The following is a 20,911-nucleotide window of genomic DNA, read 5'->3' as shown; positions in this document are numbered from 1 at the left end:
ATCATAAACAAATCCCGCAATGGGTACTCACAGTAACAAGGCGCTTAAGGGCGCCACACTAAAACAGCAGAGACGAACGGGCAACAGCGGCCGGTATGGGGTGGCGTGCTAATCTGTCCCAACAGGTTGTATGTATAATGTTCCGTTATAGGGAAGTGGACAGGACGGAACGTTATACATACAACCTGTTGGGACAGATTAGCCCATTAGTGCCGCCTCATCAGAGCCCACCAGTGAAAGAGAAAAATTAATTATTTACAAAATTTAGAAACTTTTTTTTTTCAAAATTTTCGGTCTTTTTTTTTTTTAAGAAAAATGTAATACCACCAAAAGAAAGCTCTATTTGTGTGAAGAAAATGATACAAATTTCACATGGTTAGTGTAGCATGACCACGCAATTGTCATTCAAAGTGTGACAGCGCTGAAAGCTGAGCAGGAAGGGGGTGTAAGTGCCCTGTATTGAGGTGGTTAAACATGCACTAATACACTGCAATATAATGTGGTAAACCTGCAATAATGCACTGAAATACATTGCGTTAAAACGTGCACCAATGCACTACTATATATTGCAGTAAACCTGCAATAACGCACTGAAAATATCCTGCCCTAAATGTGCACTAACACTGCAATATACTGCAGAAAACTTGCAATAACGCACTGAAGTATACTGCGTTAAACATGTAGTAACACACTGCAATATACTTCGGTAAACATGCACCAATGCACCGATATATACTGCGTTCAACATGCACTAACACACTGCAATATACTGCAGTAAACCTGCAATAATGCACTGAAGTGAAATGCGCAGTGCATTGTGGTTATTCGGCAGGCCAAACAAATGCCCTGATAATTCGGGTGTTTGTCAGACGGGTGAACAGCCAATGTTGGGCCCGAACTCATGCTCGGGCCGAACTGTTCGCCCAACACTAATCACTGTACTAGCAATTAGCTTGTCAGTTACAGTTAAATGTACTGTATCTTTCTTTTTCATAAGGATGTCCATTTCTAGCAAGTGTATCTTCCCCTGTAGCATATAGTACTGTATATGCATACTTTCACTCTGTATTAAAAAAATACAAATTTAATATAAGCTTATTCTTTAATGCAGACATTTTCACTACAAAAAAATCTGATCTCCACTTCTTGGTCAATTGAGGCACTGGCAATGTAGCCAGGGTCTCACAGCTGCACCCTGGGAAGACTACATCACCAATGTCTTCCAGGGAGATATTTATACTACAAGATCTTGCAAGATTTTCCTTCTAGGGAGATTTCCGGCAAAAGTGTTTTTCCCCCTCAGGCAGTGGTGGCTGGTGGTAATTTTTTTTTTTGGGGGGGGGCAGCAAACAGTGCACCTACAGCCAGCCACCCCCCGCTGCCCAAGTCGAGTTGGTCGGGTGGGTCTGGAGCACTTACCCCATCTATGGCGGACAGCGCTTCACCCAGGCGACAGACGGCGGGCATCATGGGCGGCTTTGGCTTCCCCTTCCCCTGCTCTCCTTCGCAGGCATCACAACAGATTCTATCTCCTCCATCCTCCTCCCTCCTCTTCGGTAGACAATCGGAACGCTTCTCCTTTCGGCCAATTAGGAAATGGGTCTCAGACCCGCTTCCTGATTGGCTGGGAGGAGAATCAGTGTGAATATAGCGAATATTCATTTGCTATTGTGACACAACTGGGTGTGCTCGGTTCGCAGTGCTCTGCGCCCCAAGTCCACCCTATTTTGAAGCCTACTAGAGCCTCTGGCTCTAAACACGGGCTTCAAAAAAACACCCCCCCCATTGGAATTCATGCATCCAGCGTCCTGCATGGGGGCCAGAGGCATGGATGGGGGGGGGGTTGCGGCGCCCGGTCGCCCTTAATGGACAGGCCGCCCCTGCCCTCAGGTAATGTACATTGTCATGTAAACAAAAGACGGTAGAGTGCTCAGTGTGCATTGATCCTTCTGCACATCATAGGGGGCGGGGACCTATTCCTAGGAAGCAAAAGGGGGCTAAATCCTTTGCCTTCATGGTGTCCAGGGTAAGATTACTAAATTAAGATATAAGAAGGTAATACATGATACAATAGCCTCTATAGCAAAATACATAAGTCTTTCGTTAATTGCTGTTTCACAAACTTTCAACGTTATATATTGAGTACTGGGGTGAAGATCTGCTTTAAGATTCATGACAACCATGGAAATAAAAGCAAAAAAAATTCTAAGCAACAATTTTACTTGAATTCATTTTAAGAAGAACTCAAGAAAGTGCCAGTGTGGCTCTGAGGGAAGAACTGTCATTCTTACCTACGTGGCTTCCTTTACTGATTTTGCAGCTACAAAATCGTAGCTCTACCCGGTATTTACCTGCTGCCCATACGCTTCTGGTGTCTGCACCCTGCTCTGTATCATTTGAAGCATTTGGCCCCAAGTATCTGAATATTCCCTGCCTTTCTTTCCTAGTATCCTGCAACATCAGTACTCAAAGATGTATGCTGGTAGTGTGGTTAAATCGTTGATCAATTGAGGATTTTGTACGAATATTATTTTAACAAAGATTTTATAGGTGGTGATAATAAATCAAGCTACCCTTGCAAAAATGCAAAACTGCATAATTTTAAGCCAAGAATAATGAATATGTATATATTTAAATAGAACACCTTGGACCAAAGAGAAAAATTGTGATATATTTTGTTTCTCTGACCCTTGGGTAATATGACTTACAGATAACCCTTTTGACTTCTCAGCAGGATTAAAAATAGCAATTTCCGAAGCCTGGGAGCAAGTTAACTTAAGAAATGTACATAGTAATGACAGGCATAATATTTTAACCATAGGCCGGTTTGTCCATGACTTAAGGAATATCCAACAGGGCGTTTTCACTGATCTTAATCCAAATGCTATTGATTGCTCAGAAATTATACACAGTGTGTGTGTATATATATATATATATATATATATATATATATATATATTTTTTTTTTTTTTTTTTTTTGTACAGGGCATCAGGAATGTGTCCCCAATATTTGAGTTGTGGTCCCTTTAAGGAGGACAGTTTGAAGAGTTGGTTAAGTACTCAGGGGTTCTCACCAATGCAAAGTGAGGGATTTCACCGGGGTAATCCAGTTTGTAAGAGAGGACTGATTGTCAGTGCTCTCTTAATTGATAAACTCTTATTAGTGGCCCAGAAACTTTGAAGGTTTGAAAAGTTTTGGGAGGAAAGAACCTCCAAACCCTGACTGCAAGGCAGTGGCGGCTGGTGCTCAAAATTTTTTGGGGGGGCGCAAACAAACTGAAAAATTCTGAAAATAAAACATCGATTGCAGCCTCACTGTGCCCATCAAACACAGCCACTGTGCCCATCAATTGCAGCCACTGTGCCATCAAACGCAGCCACAGTGCCCATCAATTGCAGCCACTGTGCCCATCAAATGCTGCCACTGTACCATCATATGGTGCCACTGTGCCATCAAATACTGCCACTGTGCCCATCGAATGCTGCCACTATGCCCATCCAAAGCTGCCACTGTGCCATCAAATGCTGCCACTGTAACCCCCCCGCCCGCCTGCTCGCCCACCGCCTGCCCAGCACTTACCCTGTCTCGGTGGGGCAGCGGGTGACAGCGGCAAGTGGTGTCCTCCATGCGTCTCTTCCCATCCTCTCCTCTCCTCTCAGCGTCCAATCACAGCAACCTGTTGTTTCAGCCAATTAGGTGACGGGTAACAGACCCGAGCACCTGATTGGTGGAGAGGTGGTTCAGTGTTAGGAAAGCAAATATATTCGTTTGCTGTTCTAACACACCTGGGTGAACTGCAAGCACCAAGCATGGCGCTCGCAGGTCACCTTTTTTGACGCCTATTAGAGCCTATGGCCATAGAGGGGGTGGCTGGAGAGAGGGGGCGGCACCCATGCTCCCTTAATGGACGCACCGCCACTGCTACAAAGACTCAGGAAGGGATCAGCAACTGTGTCAGTGAGGCAAAAGGAAAGGTGTGAGCAAGGTGAACTCTCTGGCAATTGAGACACTGGTTGCTGAACACCTGCGGCCTGTCTTGCACCCTGATGCGAAGAGGAGCCCTAACTCCAGTGGAGTGATCTCTTTTATGCCTGAACTACAAACTATTTTTGCTTTACTTTTGGCTAAAGAAAGCTGTTTGTGTGTACAAAGACACCTAATATCACAATATATACAGTATATATAGGGGATTTAGGTGACTTTGAACATGGCATGGTTGTTGGTACCAGATGGGCTGGTCTGAGTATTTAAAAAACTGCTGATCTACTAAGATTTTCACACAAAACCATTTCTAGGGTTTACAGACAATGGTCCGAAAAAGAGAAAATATCCAGTGAGCAACAGTTGTATGGATGAAAATACCTTGTTGATGTAAGAGGAGAATGGGCAGGCTGGTATGAGATGATAGAAAGGCAACAGTAACTCAAATAAACACTTGTTACAACCAAGGTATGCAAAATGCAATCTCTGAATCCACAACACATCGAACCTTGAAGCAAAATGGATACAGCAGCAGAAGACCACGCTGGGTGCCACTCCTGATGGCTAAGAACGGGAAATTGAGGCTACAATTCACACAGGCTCACCAAAATTGGACAATAGAAAACTGGAAAATGTTGCCTGGTCTGATGAGTCTCGATTTCAGCTGCAACATTCAGGTGGTAGGGTCAAAATTTGGCATAAACAACATAAAAGCATGGATCAATCCGGCCTTAGATCAACGGTTCAGGCTGGTGGTGGTGGTGTAATGGTGTGAGGGATATTTTCTTGGCACACTTTGGGTCCTTAGTACCAATTGAGCATCGTTTTTGGCCAACAATTACGAACATGGGAACGCGGTAACGTACAAGATGTACGATGAGCCGATAAAAAGGAAGTTCAATAGTCATGTGATATCTCCATGATGAACGCTAGTTTTACAAGACCGAGCGCTTCAGGCTTGTACTTGATTCCAAGCATGCGTGAACTTTTGTGCGCGGACTTGTGTACACATGATCGGACTTTCCGACAACAAAGTTTTGTTGGCGGAAAATTTGAGAACCTGCTAGCCAACATTTGTTGGCGGAAAGTCAGACAGCAAATGTTCGATGGAGCATACACACGGTCGGACTTTCAGCCAACAAGCTCACATCCAACCTGTCAGAAAATCCGACCGTGTGTACGCGGCATTAGTGCCGCCCCACACTATAAAAATATTCCCCCCATAGCTGCCATTTGTAGTGTAATATTGGTGTGTAACACTGCTACTAGCGAGTTAGTGTGATATTTTGCTTCAGTTTAGTGTGAATCTAGTGATAATTTAGTGTGAGTGTAGTGTGACCATTCATTTTTACTTCAGTGTCAGTTTTGTAAATGTAATGTGACCATTTATTTTTACTTTAGTGTCAGTTTAATTTAGGTTTCCTGCAGTATATATCAATGTATTACTGAAAGTTTAACGCACTATATCTGTGCGTTACTGCACGTTTAATTCAGTATACTGTATATCAGTGTGTTACTGCACAATTAACACAGTACAGTACATATCTGTGTGTTACTGCACGTTTAACGCAGTATATATCAGTGCGTTGCTGTACATTTAATGCATTGTATATCAGTGCATTACTACACGTTTAACGCAGTATATATCAGTGTGTTACTGTGCGTTTAACGCAGTAAATATCAGTACATTGCTGTACATTTAATGCATTATATATCAGTGCATTACTGCATGTTTAACGCAGTATATATCAGTGCGGTACTGTACCTTTAATGCAGTATACATCAGTGCATTACTGCACGTTTAACGCAGTAAATATCAGTTTGTTACTGTACATTTCAGTATATATCCGTACATTACTGTACCTTTAACACAGTATATATCAGTGTGTTACTATATGTTTAAAGCAGTAAATATCCGTGCGTTACTGCACGTTTAACGCAGTATATATAGGTGCGTTACTACAAGTTTAAAGCAGTATATATCAGTGCATTACTGCATGTTTAACGCCATATATTTTTGTGCGTTACTACACGTTTAATGGAGTATATATTAGTGCAGTACGGTACGTTTAACGCAGTATATGTCAGTGCATTACTGCACAATAACGCAGTATATATACGTCCATTACTGCACATTTAACGCAGTATATATCAGTGCATTACTGTAGTTTAAGGCAGTATATATCAGTGCGCTACTGTATGTTTAATGCAGTATTATATTTGTGCGTTACTGCGCGTTTAACACAGTAGATATCCGTGATTTACTGCACGTTTAACAGAGCATATATCAGTGTGTTACTGTACATTTAACACAGTATATATCAGTGCATTACTACACTTTTAATGCAGTATATTTGAGTGTGTTACTGCACTTTTAAAGCAGTAAATTTGAGTGCGCTACTGCACGTTTAACGCAGTATATATTAATGCATTACTGCATGTTTAACGTAGTATATGTCCGTGCGGTACTGCATTTTAAACGCAGTATACATCAGTGCATTACTGCACGTTTAACGCAGTATATATCAGTGTGTTACTGTACATTTAACGCAGTATATACCCGTACATTACTGCACGTTTAACACTGTATTTTTGAGTGTGTTACTGCACGTTTAATGCATTATATTTCGATGTGTTACTGCACATTTAACGCAGTACATATCAGTGCAATACTGTACGTTTAAAGCAGTATATTTGAGTGCGTTACTGCACATTTACCACAGTTTATTGCTGTACATCAGTGCAGTTAAACTGCAGTACAGTGTGTCAGTGGAGAGTATCTATGTAGTGAGTACTCAAGTTAAAGTGCACCAAATACCACTTTCTATTGATTAAAGTGCATCCACATACACATTTCCACATCTTTATTACATTTCATTAATAAGCATCCCTCCCCCCTCGAGGCCAACAAGGAGATGCAGACATTCCATGGCACTGTAAGGGGGCCAGCAGCATATGTGTTCAGAGGCAGAGGTGGACAGCAGAGACTAGTGTGAAGTTTACTGCAGCTACCAGAGTGGCTTATTCTGCCTCCTTGTCCACAGCTACTCCTGCCATAGCACCAGCATTAGGGATGAGCTTTGTGTTCGAGTCGAACCCATGTTCGACTCGAACATCGGCTGTTCGCCCGTTCGCCGAATTCCGAACTTTATGGGCCGTTCGCGCTAAATTCGTGTGGCGCGTCACGGCCCATAATTCACTGCGGCATCGCAGTGCATTGCTGGCTGATGATTGGCCAAGCATGCACTATGACCCGCATGCTTGGCCAATCACAGCGCCGTCAGTAGAGAGAGCTGTAATTGGCCAAAGCCAGGGTGGCTTTGGCCAATTATGGCTCAGGGGATTTAGTACACACCCCACACTATATAAGGCCGCCTGCACGGCGGCCCTGTGTAGTGTGTGTTCCGGTGTGCTGAGAGATAGAGAGAGAGAGAGACAGTGTCATTTGATTTGAGTTAGATAGATTAGGCAGAACAGTCAGTCAGTTAGCTGCACTTACAGTGTATTGTGTATATATATGCATCCCAGGTGTTGCATATATATATATACACTGTATTCAGTTTAGCTAGATCCGTTCCTGTTATCTTCTATCTAGACTATTTACATTTAATGCAGTGCGTCCTGCTCACAGTGTTCAGCTAGATCCGTTCCTGCTATTTACATTTAGTGCAGTGCGTCCTGCTCACAGTGTTCAGCTAGATCCGTTCCTGCTATTTACATTTAGTGCAGTGCGTCCTGCTCACAGTGTTCAGCTAGATCCGTTCCTGCAATTTACATTTAGTGCAGTGCGTCCTGCTCACAGTGTTCAGCTAGATCCGTTCCTGCTATTTACATTTAGTGCAGTGCGTCCTGCTCACAGTGTTCAGCTAGATCCGTTCCTGCTATTTACATTTAGTGCAGTGCGTCCTGCTCACAGTGTTCAGCTAGATCCGTTCCTGCTATTTACATTTAGTGCAGTGCGTCCTGCTCACAGTGTTCAGCTAGATCCGTTCCTGCTATTTACATTTAGTGCAGTGCGTCCTGCTCACAGTGTTCAGCTAGATCCGTTCCTGCTATTTACATTTAGTGCAGTGCGTCCTGCTCACAGTGTTCAGCTAGATCCGTTCCTGCTATTTACATTTAGTGCAGTGCGTCCTGCTCACAGTGTTCAGCTAGAGCCGTTCCTGCTATTTACATTTAGTGCAGTGCGTCCTGCTCACAGTGTTCAGCTAGATCCGTTCCTGCTATTTACATTTAGTGCAGTGCGTCCTGCTCACAGTGTTCAGCTAGAGCCGTTCCTGCTATTTACATTTAGTGCAGTGCGTCATGCTCACAGTGTTCAGCTAGAGCCGTTCCTGCTATTTACATTTAGTGCAGTGCGTCCTGCTCACAGTGTTCAGCTAGATCCGTTCCTGTTATCTTCTAGACTATTTACATTTAGTGCAGTGCGTCCTGCTCACAGTGTTCAGCTAGATCCGTTCCTGTTATCTTCCTACTGACAGGCAGGCTTGTCTGGTTACAGTATATAAAGCTACCTGAAGAAAATTACAGGTGTTTTATCTTTGATCCTATTAGTACCACGGTCAGGCAGCTAGACTATTTACATTTAGTGCAGTGCGTCCTGCTCACAGTGTTCAGCTAGATCCGTTCCTGTTTTCTTCCTACTGACAGGCAGGCTTGTCTGGTTACAGTATATAAAGCTACCTGAAGAAAATTACAGGTGTTCTATTTGATCCTATTAGTACCACGGTCAGGCAGCTAGACTATTTACATTTAGTGCAGTGCGTCCTGCTCACAGTGTTCAGCTAGATCCGTTCCTGCTATTTACATTTAGTGCAGTGCGTCCTGCTCACAGTGTTCAGCTAGATCCGTTCCTGTTATTTACATTTAGTGCTACTTAACAACTACTTAACAACAAACCTACAGTCCCTGTCTTGTTTGCACCGCCTGTATACTGCTGTTCAGAGTATATAGGGCCTGGTGGCCCCACACCTTTCCTTATTTTAATTTGGGTGCGGGGTTCCCCTTAATATCCATACAAGACCCAAAGGGCCTGGTAATGGACTGGGGGGTACCCATGCCGTTTGTCTCACTGATTTTCATCCATATTTCCATGACCCGACATGACATTAAACCCGCAAGCAGTTTTAAATGAGATTTTTTCCTTTAAAAATGACATTTGGTGCAGGGACTGTTCTAAACATGGGAAACACGCGTCACTTTACAGGCATACTATAGACACCCCCCAGGTACGATATTTAAAGGAATATTTCACTTTTTTTTTTTTTACTTTAAGCATCATTAAAATCACTGCTCCCGAAAAAACGGCCGTTTTTAAAAGTTTTTTTTGCATTGATACATGTCCCCTGGGGTAGGACCCGGGTCCCCAAACCCTTTTTAGGACAATACCATGCAAATTAGCCTTTAAAATGAGCACTTTTGATTTCGAACGTTCGAGTCCCATAGACGTCAATGGGGTTCTAACGTTCGTGCAAACTTTCGGTCCGTTCGCGGGTTCTGGTGCGAACCGAACCGGGGGGTGTTCGGCTCATCCCTAACCAGCATCAGGCATGGAGGAGTCAGCTGAGTTATTTGAAGACAGCATCAGCCACTTGCTCTTTGATGATGCACAGACATTATTTGATTAGGATCTTGGATCTGAGGTAGAGGAAGGTAAGAACGTGAGCCTACAGAGAGGGGAGAACACTGGAAAACAACAAATTGTCAGTCAAGTTCCCCCAGCTGCAACATATTGCCAAGTTGTTTCCAGTGATAATGAGGATAGAGGGGATGATGATGATCTATCATCTAGGGGGAGAAGGAGCAGATCGTCTGTATCATCCCGTGCGACAGAGGAGGGAGGTAAGGAGGAAGGGGGGAGCAGGGAGAACTGTTGGCTCTGAGCTATATGAGAGATATGCTCTCCGCTCAAAGCCGAAGGACTAGCAACCCCCCTGGGGCGCCCGACAGTGGCAGAATGCCAGGGTCCGGTCACAAGTGCGACTGCTGTGATCCTGGTAGTTCCGCCACTGAGTGGCATCAGTGGCAGCGGTGGTGCCATCCTCTCCCACCACCACCTCTGCCTCTTACTGATCCAATCCCCCACCACCACAGATCTCAATCATCCCTATCCCCTGTTGTAGAGGTGATGGGGTGTAAGGATGAGATCTGCAGTGATAGTGGGGTGGGATCAGCAAGAGGCAGAGGTGCTGAAGGTTGGGATTGATTGCACTGGCAATTTGTCACGTACTTAAGCCAATCAATAGATTCCCTTTCAGAATTGTCTCACCATGCCTCCAGGGATGCCTTGGCCTCATGGGGACTCTTCACAGAGGGGAGAGCTCCTCCGCCTTCACTTGATTGGTGATAGCTGACTTTCTTTTGCAGTGTCCGCCCTGTCTTCCTACATGGATTCTTTCTGGAGTGGAGATAGGCTGGGTGGTCCAGACTCTCAGCTCTGCCTCCCCTCTGCTCATCGGCCAGCAGGCGAAAGAACCCCCCCCTCCCGTGGCAAAACGAATGGACAGGCGGGCCTCAGTAGCAAAGCCAGAATGGACAGGTGGGCCCCTCACACTGGCAGATGGGTGGGCGGGCGGGCCCCTCACACGGGCAAATGGGCAGGCTGGCCCCCTGAAGTGGCAGAACTCCAGGGCCCAGTTGCAAGTGTGACTGCTGAGGCACTGATAATTCCGCCACTGCTGCATGCTTATCAAAGCCAACACCTACGAGTGTATTACGTATAGTGTATAATAAATTCATCAAAACTGTTTGACTGCAAAACTGACATTTTTTACCTTTTTAATTTTTGTTAACCCAAAAAAAGAAAAAATGGATCCTGCTTCTTTAAAGCATTTTATATGACACAGTGCGTGTCCTGTGTTATTTGCCCCCCTGTAACACCTAAAAAACCTTGCTTATCCTGCCAGTTTCTGTCCTCCCCTATGTAAACTGACCACGGTGTATTATGGCTGCTGAGCCTGGTACCACAGTCAGTTTACATGCCTCCATCATCCACAGCCTGCTATCTGCTCTCCTCTCTGCTCCTGTGTCCCCCCCCCCCCTCTGCTTGTGACAGTGCCACCTCTCCCCCCTCCTGCTGCTCTAATAACACTAACCTGTATACACCATCAGCACTGCCTCCTTTTGCAGTGACCCCCTCTGTGTATGATTTATAAATATAAATGCTGCAAATGCCTAATTTTACAGCTGAGATTGCGATCACATAAACAGCCAGCTCTCTCCTCCTCTCCTCCCCCTCCCCCCCCCCCTCCTCCCTTCCAGACTGATGTCAGCAGGGAAATCTCAGCCCCACCCACTGCATCTCTCAGAGGAGGACAGGAGAAAGCTGGACAGTCATGTGATCACAATCTTGGCTGTGAAATTAGGTATTTGCTGCATTTATTTTTATAAATCATACACAGAAGGGGACACTGCAATAGCAGGCAGTGCTGATGGTGTATACAGGTTAGAGTGGCTTAACAACTACTTAATAGTTTTACATAATGCAACAACATCCACACACGTAGGACACCCAACTTTAGAGGTGAGGCATTCTTCCAAAGCAAAACAGTCCTTTACACATTGTTGCATTGTTGCATTCCAAAGTTCCTTTTTTCCCCTCGTTTTCTCTCCCACACTCAACTAATGCAACCCCAGTGCTGACAGAGAGGGGCAGGGAGGCGCAAACAAGGATGCTGTGCAGACGCCCAATATCCTCCTTATCAACCAATGAGGTCCCTGGTTGGTGCACTTCCAGTGGCTAGAAGGTTTTAATGGTGCACAATGAAAACCTGTAGCTTTGTGTAACTTCAAGTGGATGAAAACCCAATGTCATCCTTTCTAAACTACTGCCATAGGGGTTATCTATAAGGATATACATGTCTCCTGCATGACTGTTGTATAACAGAGGTAACTCTACCACCACTTATATACCCCAACCTCTTAACCTTACCTTATTAATTGAGAGCACACCAAGGTTGGAGTTAACAAGGCCGTAGCAGCCTAATTTATTTAAACAAATATATATATTCAAATTAACATAAAACATTGAAACATCTGTTAATCAACCCATCAATCTCCTAGCGTTGGTCTTTGCAGGAACTTCATAACCATCTGTGGAAAAACAATACTGCACTGCGGTACCTCTCCAAGTGTATTAATAGGCCTCAAGCCGACATGCTAGCTCAGAGACAACCACTAACCGCAGTGCCCCCATTAACACTTTCCAGCTAATCTCCATTAGCTGGAAACCACCATCAGGACCCATAGCAACGATAGTTCCTGAACTCTTCCTTCTGAAATATCTTCCTTCCCCTGCAAAGACCAACACCCGCCACAGCACCCAAAGGAAACACCTTACCTATGGGTGCCCCTCCACACCCGAAGTGCTCTCTGAATACCCTCTTGTAATCCGAACACCCACATGTCAATACCCACCTCATGCAAATACACCCCATCTGCCCTCAGGTATCTCCATTTCCCAAACTCCAATTCCACGTGCCTAATAGCCAATCCCCCATGCCTAACCATGAACTTGCTCACATCCCTATTAATTTTTCTCCTGGCTCTACTAACCCTTTCCACCGACCTGGCCATCCGCCATGTTGTACGAGCCACCATGTCCGACCAAAACAATGACCATGCCAGGAAAGTCCCTCAATAACCGCCGCACATCGAATTTGATGTCCCGCGTAATGTCCAACATGGACCTAACCCCCAAACCGTTGCCGCCCACGTGCAAAAACGTCGGGCAGCCTGTCCCTTTTTTGCATACCGATGCACTTCAGTAACAATCCTACCCCATAACATCCCAGGGACTCCCAACCACGAATACAGCCTACCGTCTATAAAAACCCATATGCCTGCCTTCTTACCCAACATCACCCCTCCTGGCCCCCCAGAACACCTAGGAATGACCCATTATCCAGACCATTCCTGCCACCGATTCTGAAATTATAAGAGAGCAAACCCAACACCATGACCAAATAGTATTCCATACCACGCAGGGCCTAACATCAAACTCCTCCCCACCCTAATACTTCACAACCCAACCACAAGTTGAGGCCGAACTGCTGTCTGGGACCTCCTTGATTCCCACCACCCAATACGCTTTTACCGAATCCACATCCAGTCCACTTCTGGCTGCCTCCGTAGCAGCCCCTATCCAAAATGAATGAGAGGAAAACTCCTTCTCTACCCACCCCAATGCCCGTAAACATTTTCTTACAAAAAATCATCAACAATATGAAAGCGCGATACAGTAGATCCATCTACATGAGGCACAGCAGTGATCCTGGCACTGGAGCACCTGTACTGACCTCCCTTTTACCCATTTGATCGGTCTTCGATCTACGCAAAAATAAAGCCAACCCGTCATCTCCACATATAACCTCGTGACCCCCAATTCCCCCATGAACCTTTTTAAGGACTGACCAACTCCTCTATCCGAAACACCCCAAAGAAAGCTAACAAAAAGGGGCCACCTTGAACAAGATTGCCTGGTATTCAGATCAACACACTCCCCCAAATATGCTACCATACCCCGCATCATGACAAAGGTTACTGATCTCCTGGCATCCCTGCGGGCCACCGATCGCCGGTAACTCTTAATCGCCCGTCTCACCCCAAAATCTTGTGTGAAATCAGGTTGACCTTGCAATTTGAATAGGAAAGCTAAACCAGCTAACTTCATATTCACAGCAGGAGTGGACACCCCCTCTTCCCTATGCCTCACCTGAAATACAACACCAGTAAACGAACTGCCAGGCCAGCTGACCCTTTACCAGCCTTTTGAACGAACGACAGCCCTTCCTTCCATCCCCTTCAGATCTCTGAACGAAGCACCCCACAATTTCACCACCAGCCCCACCGGAAACAATTCCAGCAACACTAAATTCTTCTTAACTCCCGCTTCAAGCCATGACCACGGCCATGGTCCAGCACTCCACTGACCCTGGAATAAAAAAACCCAAAACCCATAGAGCCAACAGTATCTGTAATAATTTCCATGTCAAAATTGCTAACGGGCCCTAAAATCCATAGAGCCCGTCCGTGAAAGGATTCCCAAACAAAAAAGGCATGCCATACCCTCAAGTTCTCCCTGTGCACTTTAACCAAGCGCACAACGCTCGTGGGAGACCTGATCCCGGCTGTACTTGCCAAAAACCAATGATAGAAAAACCCGCCCCCATTGGCCGAATGTGACATGCCAAATTCCGCTTACCCCCGAACGATTGCAGTACTTGCAGCTGACTTTGCGTAAACTAATCACACCTGCAATTTCCCCTTTTAAATTCGCCAGCTTATCTACCGACAACCTGCGTTCCATTGCACCCGAGTCCAAGACAACGCCCAGGAACGTGATGACCACGCTTAAACCAATCACACCTGCAATATCCCCTTTTAAATTCGCCAGCTTATCTACCGACAACCTGCGTTCCATTGCACCAGAGTCCAAGACTACGCCCAGGAACGTGATGACCGTGCTAGGCCCCCCCGTCTTCTCAGGTGCCACCGGAATTCCAAACCGGTCCGCTCTGTGTTCCCACGTAGCCAGGAGCCCCACGCAGATTCTGGAAGAAGCTGGTACCACGCAAATGAAATCGTCCAGGTAATGGATGATCGAATTCCCGCCCGACACATCCCTTACCACCCCTCCCACAACTGAGCTAAATTGCTCAAACAGTGCACAGGAATACATAGCAACACATCGGTGGGCATTGGACGACGCAAAATTACTCATTCCAATGACACCCCCAGCAACCGGAAGCTATCCGGGTGAACTGGGGGTAACCGAAAAACTGATTCCACCTCCACCTTCGCCATCAATGCCCCCTTGCCGTAATGACGCACCCAACCCACCGCAGCAGCGAACGATGTACTACTCACCGAACATGTCTCCTGGTCAATGGCATCATTAACCGACCCCCTTTTGGAAAAGAAAGTGGTGAATCAACCTAAATTTGTTGGGCTCCTACTTTGGCACTTCTCCAAAGAGGAAACTACCAAATCAGCGAAACAGTGCAGACGGAAAGGGGCCCTCCATGCGACTTCCCTACTAAGTTCCTCAGAAACTACATCTGGCTGTCGCATGGCCGATCACAAAGTGCAAGACACCGTGGAATCACCTCTAAAATACATGGAATCCTAACGCCAGCTGTGAAACCTGAATCCCGCAACTGAGCCACTTTCCAATTCGGATACCTACCGAGAAAACGGCCACATCCTTTTCACCATCACTGTGGTCCTCCCTCTTGTGTCCAGCCTCTCCAGCACGACCTATTCCTTGCTTGCAACCTCTGGACGACTGATGAGACCATCTACCCCTGAACACTAGTGCTTGTACCGGCACATCCCTCTGAACGTGCAGGTCCTAGCATTGTACTGCCAGCATACGCCTTTTTTGTTGCCGTCCGCCTGTCCCTGAGCCGAAAGTCCACCGGCCTCCCCTGAAAATTAACTGGTGCGGAGCCCACGCAGCCGTCCTCAAGCACAGTCACAGGCTGATGTCCTTATGGTCCCATCTCAACGCCGGCCGGATAACTCTCCACTGACGAAAATGCTCAACATACCTCAGCCACTCCGTGCCCCCGTAAGCTCTATCCGCCTCCCCTATCAAATCCTAGTAACAAAAGAGTGCCAAACAGTATTCGGGGTTCTTTTTCCCCACTCACCCTTGCACTGATGGTAAAACTCCTGTAGCCAGTTGGCAAATGTCGTCGGGATCAACCGATTTCCCCTCTTCTCTCCGTCCTCCTTTGAATGATCCGGTTTAACCCTATCCAGGTTAAATTTTTGCTAACTGCAGCAGGGAAAAAATCTCCGCATACTCACCCTACCACATCTTTTCTCATACTTCAGGCTTCAAGTGTGCACCCAATGGCCCCTCATAGTAAACATAGACCTCGCATTTTGCAGAACCAGCTAGTCTGATGACTTCCTGTCTGCCCGCAGCTTCCCCCGCCACCACCACCTTGGTCGTCCCCTGCGTAACCCCACCTGTGTTACCTGTGACGGGCATGTTGTCAAGGCCGGAACTACCGGAGCTACCGCACCCCCCAGCAAAATGGCTTGGCCGACTACTCTTGCTGGTGAGACCCCGGCTGACACCGGCCCAGCGGGGGCTCTATCCGCATGCCCCAACTTTTGCATCAATTCCTATGTCCCATCAAGAAAACCCAGTAACCCCGCAGCCCCCCCAGCTGCCTCAGCCACTGCCGTCCTTCCCGCCTGACCCATCTGTCCTGCCCTCTTGCCCTATGCTAACAGAAAATCCCTCATGATATACGTGTAAAGGTGACTTACTGGGCTGCACAGGAGTTGCCCCATCAGCCGACCATCTGCTTTCCAACGACGTTGCACTGCACTGCTGGAGGGGGGAGCAGCCTCTTCTTCCAACTCCCAGTTCTCCTGCCGACCTCTGTCCAGACCCCTCTTCCTCTTCTGATGAGAGCCCGCCAGGCATAACAGCACCAGCTGCCGATGGTTCCGCTGACCTCCGAACCCCCCCGCATTGCGTACCCGCTCACCGGCTATTGGACGGCCTTACCAGGACCAGTGTGTGGGGCCTCAGTCCTGCTGGCCTCCGCTTGCCTGGAAGTCCTCCCCGGCTGTCCCCCACTGCTCCTCCTAAGGTCCCTTGGCGGTGCATAAGAAAGCCCGGGAACCCCTTTTGCTTTGTTCCTCAATGGTAGGCCTCAGGCCGACTGACGTAGCGCTGGGGCGGGGCCCGTGCCCTCCTGTTTCCACCGCCTAGTAGGCCGCAATGCCGCCCCGGAGCCCCCAGACTGTCCTCCTGGTGACCTCCTGTGCTGGAGGGGAGACCGCACAGGACTCCCCCCATCCCGCGCTGCTGCCCACTAGGCCGGGGGTCCCGTCGGGAGTCCCTGACAGGGTACCCCCCGACTGACGCTGTGGCCTAGAGTGACAGTCCGGTGAGAAAATCGCTCCAGCGGCCTGGGCCTACACGCCCGATTGCCCTACCTCCCCCCTGTAATGTCACCTGCTGCTGTTCATGTTAGAATAAGCCCCAAAGTGTCCTGCATCCAACAGGAGACCCTGAAACGCTGCTTCCTCCCTGAGCTGGGCCAAGAGCTGCTCCACCTCTGACATGCTTCTGCTGAACTTTTCCCAAAACTGTGATGACTCATAGGGAGGGGCCTCCCTTTTATCTCCTCTCCAACCCCTCCCCCCAGCACCAACCTGATACACTCCCTCTCCTGATGCTATTACCCTGTTTCCCCAGTCATGTAAGCCCTCCGCCTATGTCATTTCATTTGCTTTGCTCCGGGCTTTTCTTGTATCTTTACCTGTCAAATGTCTCCCTTCTGTCTGTTATGAGAGCCGAAAAACTGCATATTCTGTGGGTGGGTCTGTTGTCTGGAGCTCGGTGGGTGGAGTTGTGATGTCAGTAGACTCCCCGCCCACCTCTACACTCCCCTTGTCAATATGCATTTTCTCCTGTGTATTTCTAACACTGAACTTCTTCTATGATCTCTAACATCCAGTAAAAAGACAGGAAAGAAACCACATGACTTCAGCATGCTAAATCATGCTGAGGTGTGGAACAGCCAATCCTTGCAGAGCTGCTGAAGAAAGGAGTGGGGGAGGGAATTTAAAAAATAATGCATGTCTTAGGCCAGTGCACAAGATATGTAAATCACCTGTCACTCACAGCAAGGGGGAGGATTTGACAAAGTTTTTATCAGTTTGTCAAGATTTTTCTCACTGAACATTAAAAGAGGATTGCTCAGAGCTGGATTAACTCTTTGTGGCAAGACTGAGCTCAAATGATAGGAAATCTTATACTCTACAGTATGATTAAAAAAAAAAAAAAAAAAAAAAAAATTCGGGTTTACATCCACTTTAAAGGTAGGCTTGATTCACCCACCCCTGACTTGTAAACAATTTTTGGCCAATTTTAAGGAATTTTTTACAAGGCACCTGTAAAGAAACCTGTGGGCACCCTAGAGTTCCTGGGAACCCTGTTTGAAAAAGGCTGACCTAGAGGACAGTCCAGAGAAGCTGGATAGGGTTCCACCTCCTAAGAGGACTTCGGAGAGCTGACTGCCACATTGTAAGTGCCACATGGTCTCTACATGGTTGTACTACAGTGACTGCTTGTCAGATTTTTAAAATTGATAGGTTACTACGACACAGTTCTGCCATATCTTTAGCTATTTGCTCAGAAGCTTGTTTGATAAACTATATTGTATAATCAGGAAAAGGCTGTCAGCTAAACACAGACAATAGATAGAGACAATTGCTTTACAACAGTGTCTGCTGGATAAAGTAAACTGTTACTTTTTCAAAGTTAGGGTAAATTGGGCAAAGTTTGGTTTACAGGAGATTCGGTAAACCCAGCAATAAGGGGTGGTTTTTCATGGTGTGATTGGAAGGAACGAAAATATGAAAGACAAAATTATCCGAATGTAATCAATTTGTTAAACTGGTAGGTTGAATAGTTTTTCGTTTTTTCGTATTTTTGTTTTCGTATTTTCGTTCTTTCGATTTGCATTCTTTCTGATGCATTTGTCAAAGAGTCTTTCGTTCATTCGGATGTTTCCAAATGAAAGAATATGCTGAATTTCGTCTAAAAAAAAGGCGAATTGCACATGTCTAATACAGTATATAAACTCACAAATATGACTTGTGCATATGAGCATGCCATATGAACCGAAGCACACCTGTCACATAATATTATTATTATTATACAGGATTTATATAGCGCCAACAGTTTGCGCAGCGCTTTACAACATGAGGGCAGACAGTACAGTTACAATACAAATCAATACAGGAGGGACCCTGCTCGTTAGAGCTTACAATCTAGAAGGGATTTAAGGAAAGCAGTGCAAGTAGCTCTGCAGTAGATTCTTGCAGTGATGAAAGTAGTCTAAATCGACCCAAAAACAATATTTCACTTTTATGTGGTTTTGACAAGTTCAGTAACATGTCAGCTCCACCAATTATAACCTGTCCTAACGCCTGCTACTATCACTTTCACTAGACAGTTTGATCTGCACATAATTATTACACTGCACACTATATGAAATAACCTACTGCAGAGTATTAAAAGTTATGAGAAAGGGATTCTTCTGCAATAGTAGCCATTTAAAGTATATCTATATTCTAAACTCATACATAGATTTATTAAAGTGTATATTACCCAAAATATATCTTTTTTCTATGTGTGTGTTCTCATATGTGTATTTTATAAATCATTGTCTCATGTGCATTAGAGCTGCACAATTCTGGATAAAATGAGAATCACTATTTTTTTGCTTAGAATAAAGATCACAACTCTTTGCGTAACATCATCTTTCACATTATACAAAAAAATTGGGCTAACTTTACTGTTGTTTTTTTTTTTATTTAATTGAATTGTACTTTTTCCCCAAAAATTGCTTTGAAAGACCGCTACGCAAATACGGTGTTGACATAATATATTTCAACGACCACCATTTTATCCTCTAGGGTCTCTGCTAATAAAATATATATAATGTTTGGGGGTTCTATGTAATTTTCTAGCAAAAAATTCTGATTTTAACTTGTAAGCAACAAGGTTTAGTCTCTGATGCCGCGTACACACGAGCGGACTTTCTGGCATACTTGGTCCGACGTTCTTCCCGCCGGACTATCCGGTGGACTACCGCCGGACTTTCTGAACGGACGGACTTGCCTGCACACGACTGGACTTTCCGGCAGGCTAGGTCCGCCCGTCTTTCCGACGGACTTTCGCCGGAGTTATGGCGGACTTTCAGAATGAACGGACTTCCCACACACGGACAAGTCCGTTAATTTTGAACGTGACTCGGGTACGACGGGACTAGAAAAGGATGTCAATCTAACCGCTTTTATCGGCGAGATTGACACCTTGCAAGCCCCGTCGTGGGGCATACCAGGCCCTTAGGTCTGGCATGGATTTTAAGGGGAACCCCCTATGCTGAAAAATCGGCGTGGGGTCCCCCCAAAATGCATACCAGACCCTGATCCGAGCACGCAGCCCAGCCGGTCAGGAAAGGGGGTGGGGACGAGCGAGCGGGCCCCCCCTCCTGAACCGTACCAGGCCGCATGAACTCAAAATGGGGAGGGTGGGTGCTTTGGGGGGAGGGGGGGCGCCCTGCGGGGCCCCCCCACCCCAAAGCACCTTGTCCCATGTTGATGAGGACAAGGGCCTCTTCCTGACAACCCTGGCCGTTGGTTGTCAGGGTCTGCGGGCGGGGGGCTTATCGGAATCCGGGAGCCCCCTATAATAAGAGGGCCCCCAGATCCCGGCCCCCCACCCTATGTGAATGAGTATGGGGTACATGGTACCCCTACCCATTCACCTAGGGAAAAAGTGTCAATAATAAAACACACTACACAGGTTTTTGAAGTAATTTATTACACAGCTCCGGGGGGGTCTTCTTCCAGCTTCGGGGGTCCCTCCGGTTCCTCTTCTCCCGTTGTTCCAGTTCTTCGGCCGGCTCCTCTGCTATCTTCATGCCGCTCTCTTGCCAGCGGAGGTCTGGACTTCTGGCTTCTTGTCTTCTTCCCTCTTCTCTTTTCCAGATGTTGACACGACAGTCTCTCCGGCTGGACTGGTCTCTGAGCGCTCCGATGTGACTTATATAGGCGGAGACCCCGACCCCTTATGCCGTCACAGTCCCTGGGCATGCTGGGACTGTGACGTTTTAGGGGGTGTGGTCAACATCACTCGGTGACCACGCCCCCTAAAACGTCACAGTCCCAGCAAGTTGGTGAGTCTACAGCAAGAGCTCTGCAAGTCTACAGCATGAAAATTCAGCCACAGTGACCCCCTGTGGTGGGTAGACTATTACACAACATAACTGAACCTGAACTTGCAGCAGACTTGCGGAATGTTTGCAATAAAAAAAGTTGATCTGGAGTCATGCAATGCGGACTTGCTGCATTGTTCAACAAACTTATGAAGCCTGGCAAGTCTAGCAATAG

The sequence above is a fragment of the Aquarana catesbeiana genome, linkage group LG03, assembly GCF_042186555.1.
Source record: "Aquarana catesbeiana isolate 2022-GZ linkage group LG03, ASM4218655v1, whole genome shotgun sequence".
In the NCBI taxonomy this organism is placed as follows: domain Eukaryota; kingdom Metazoa; phylum Chordata; class Amphibia; order Anura; family Ranidae; genus Aquarana; species Aquarana catesbeiana.
The sequence above is the reverse complement of the archived record's forward strand: the minus strand, read 5'-3'. Positions refer to the sequence as shown.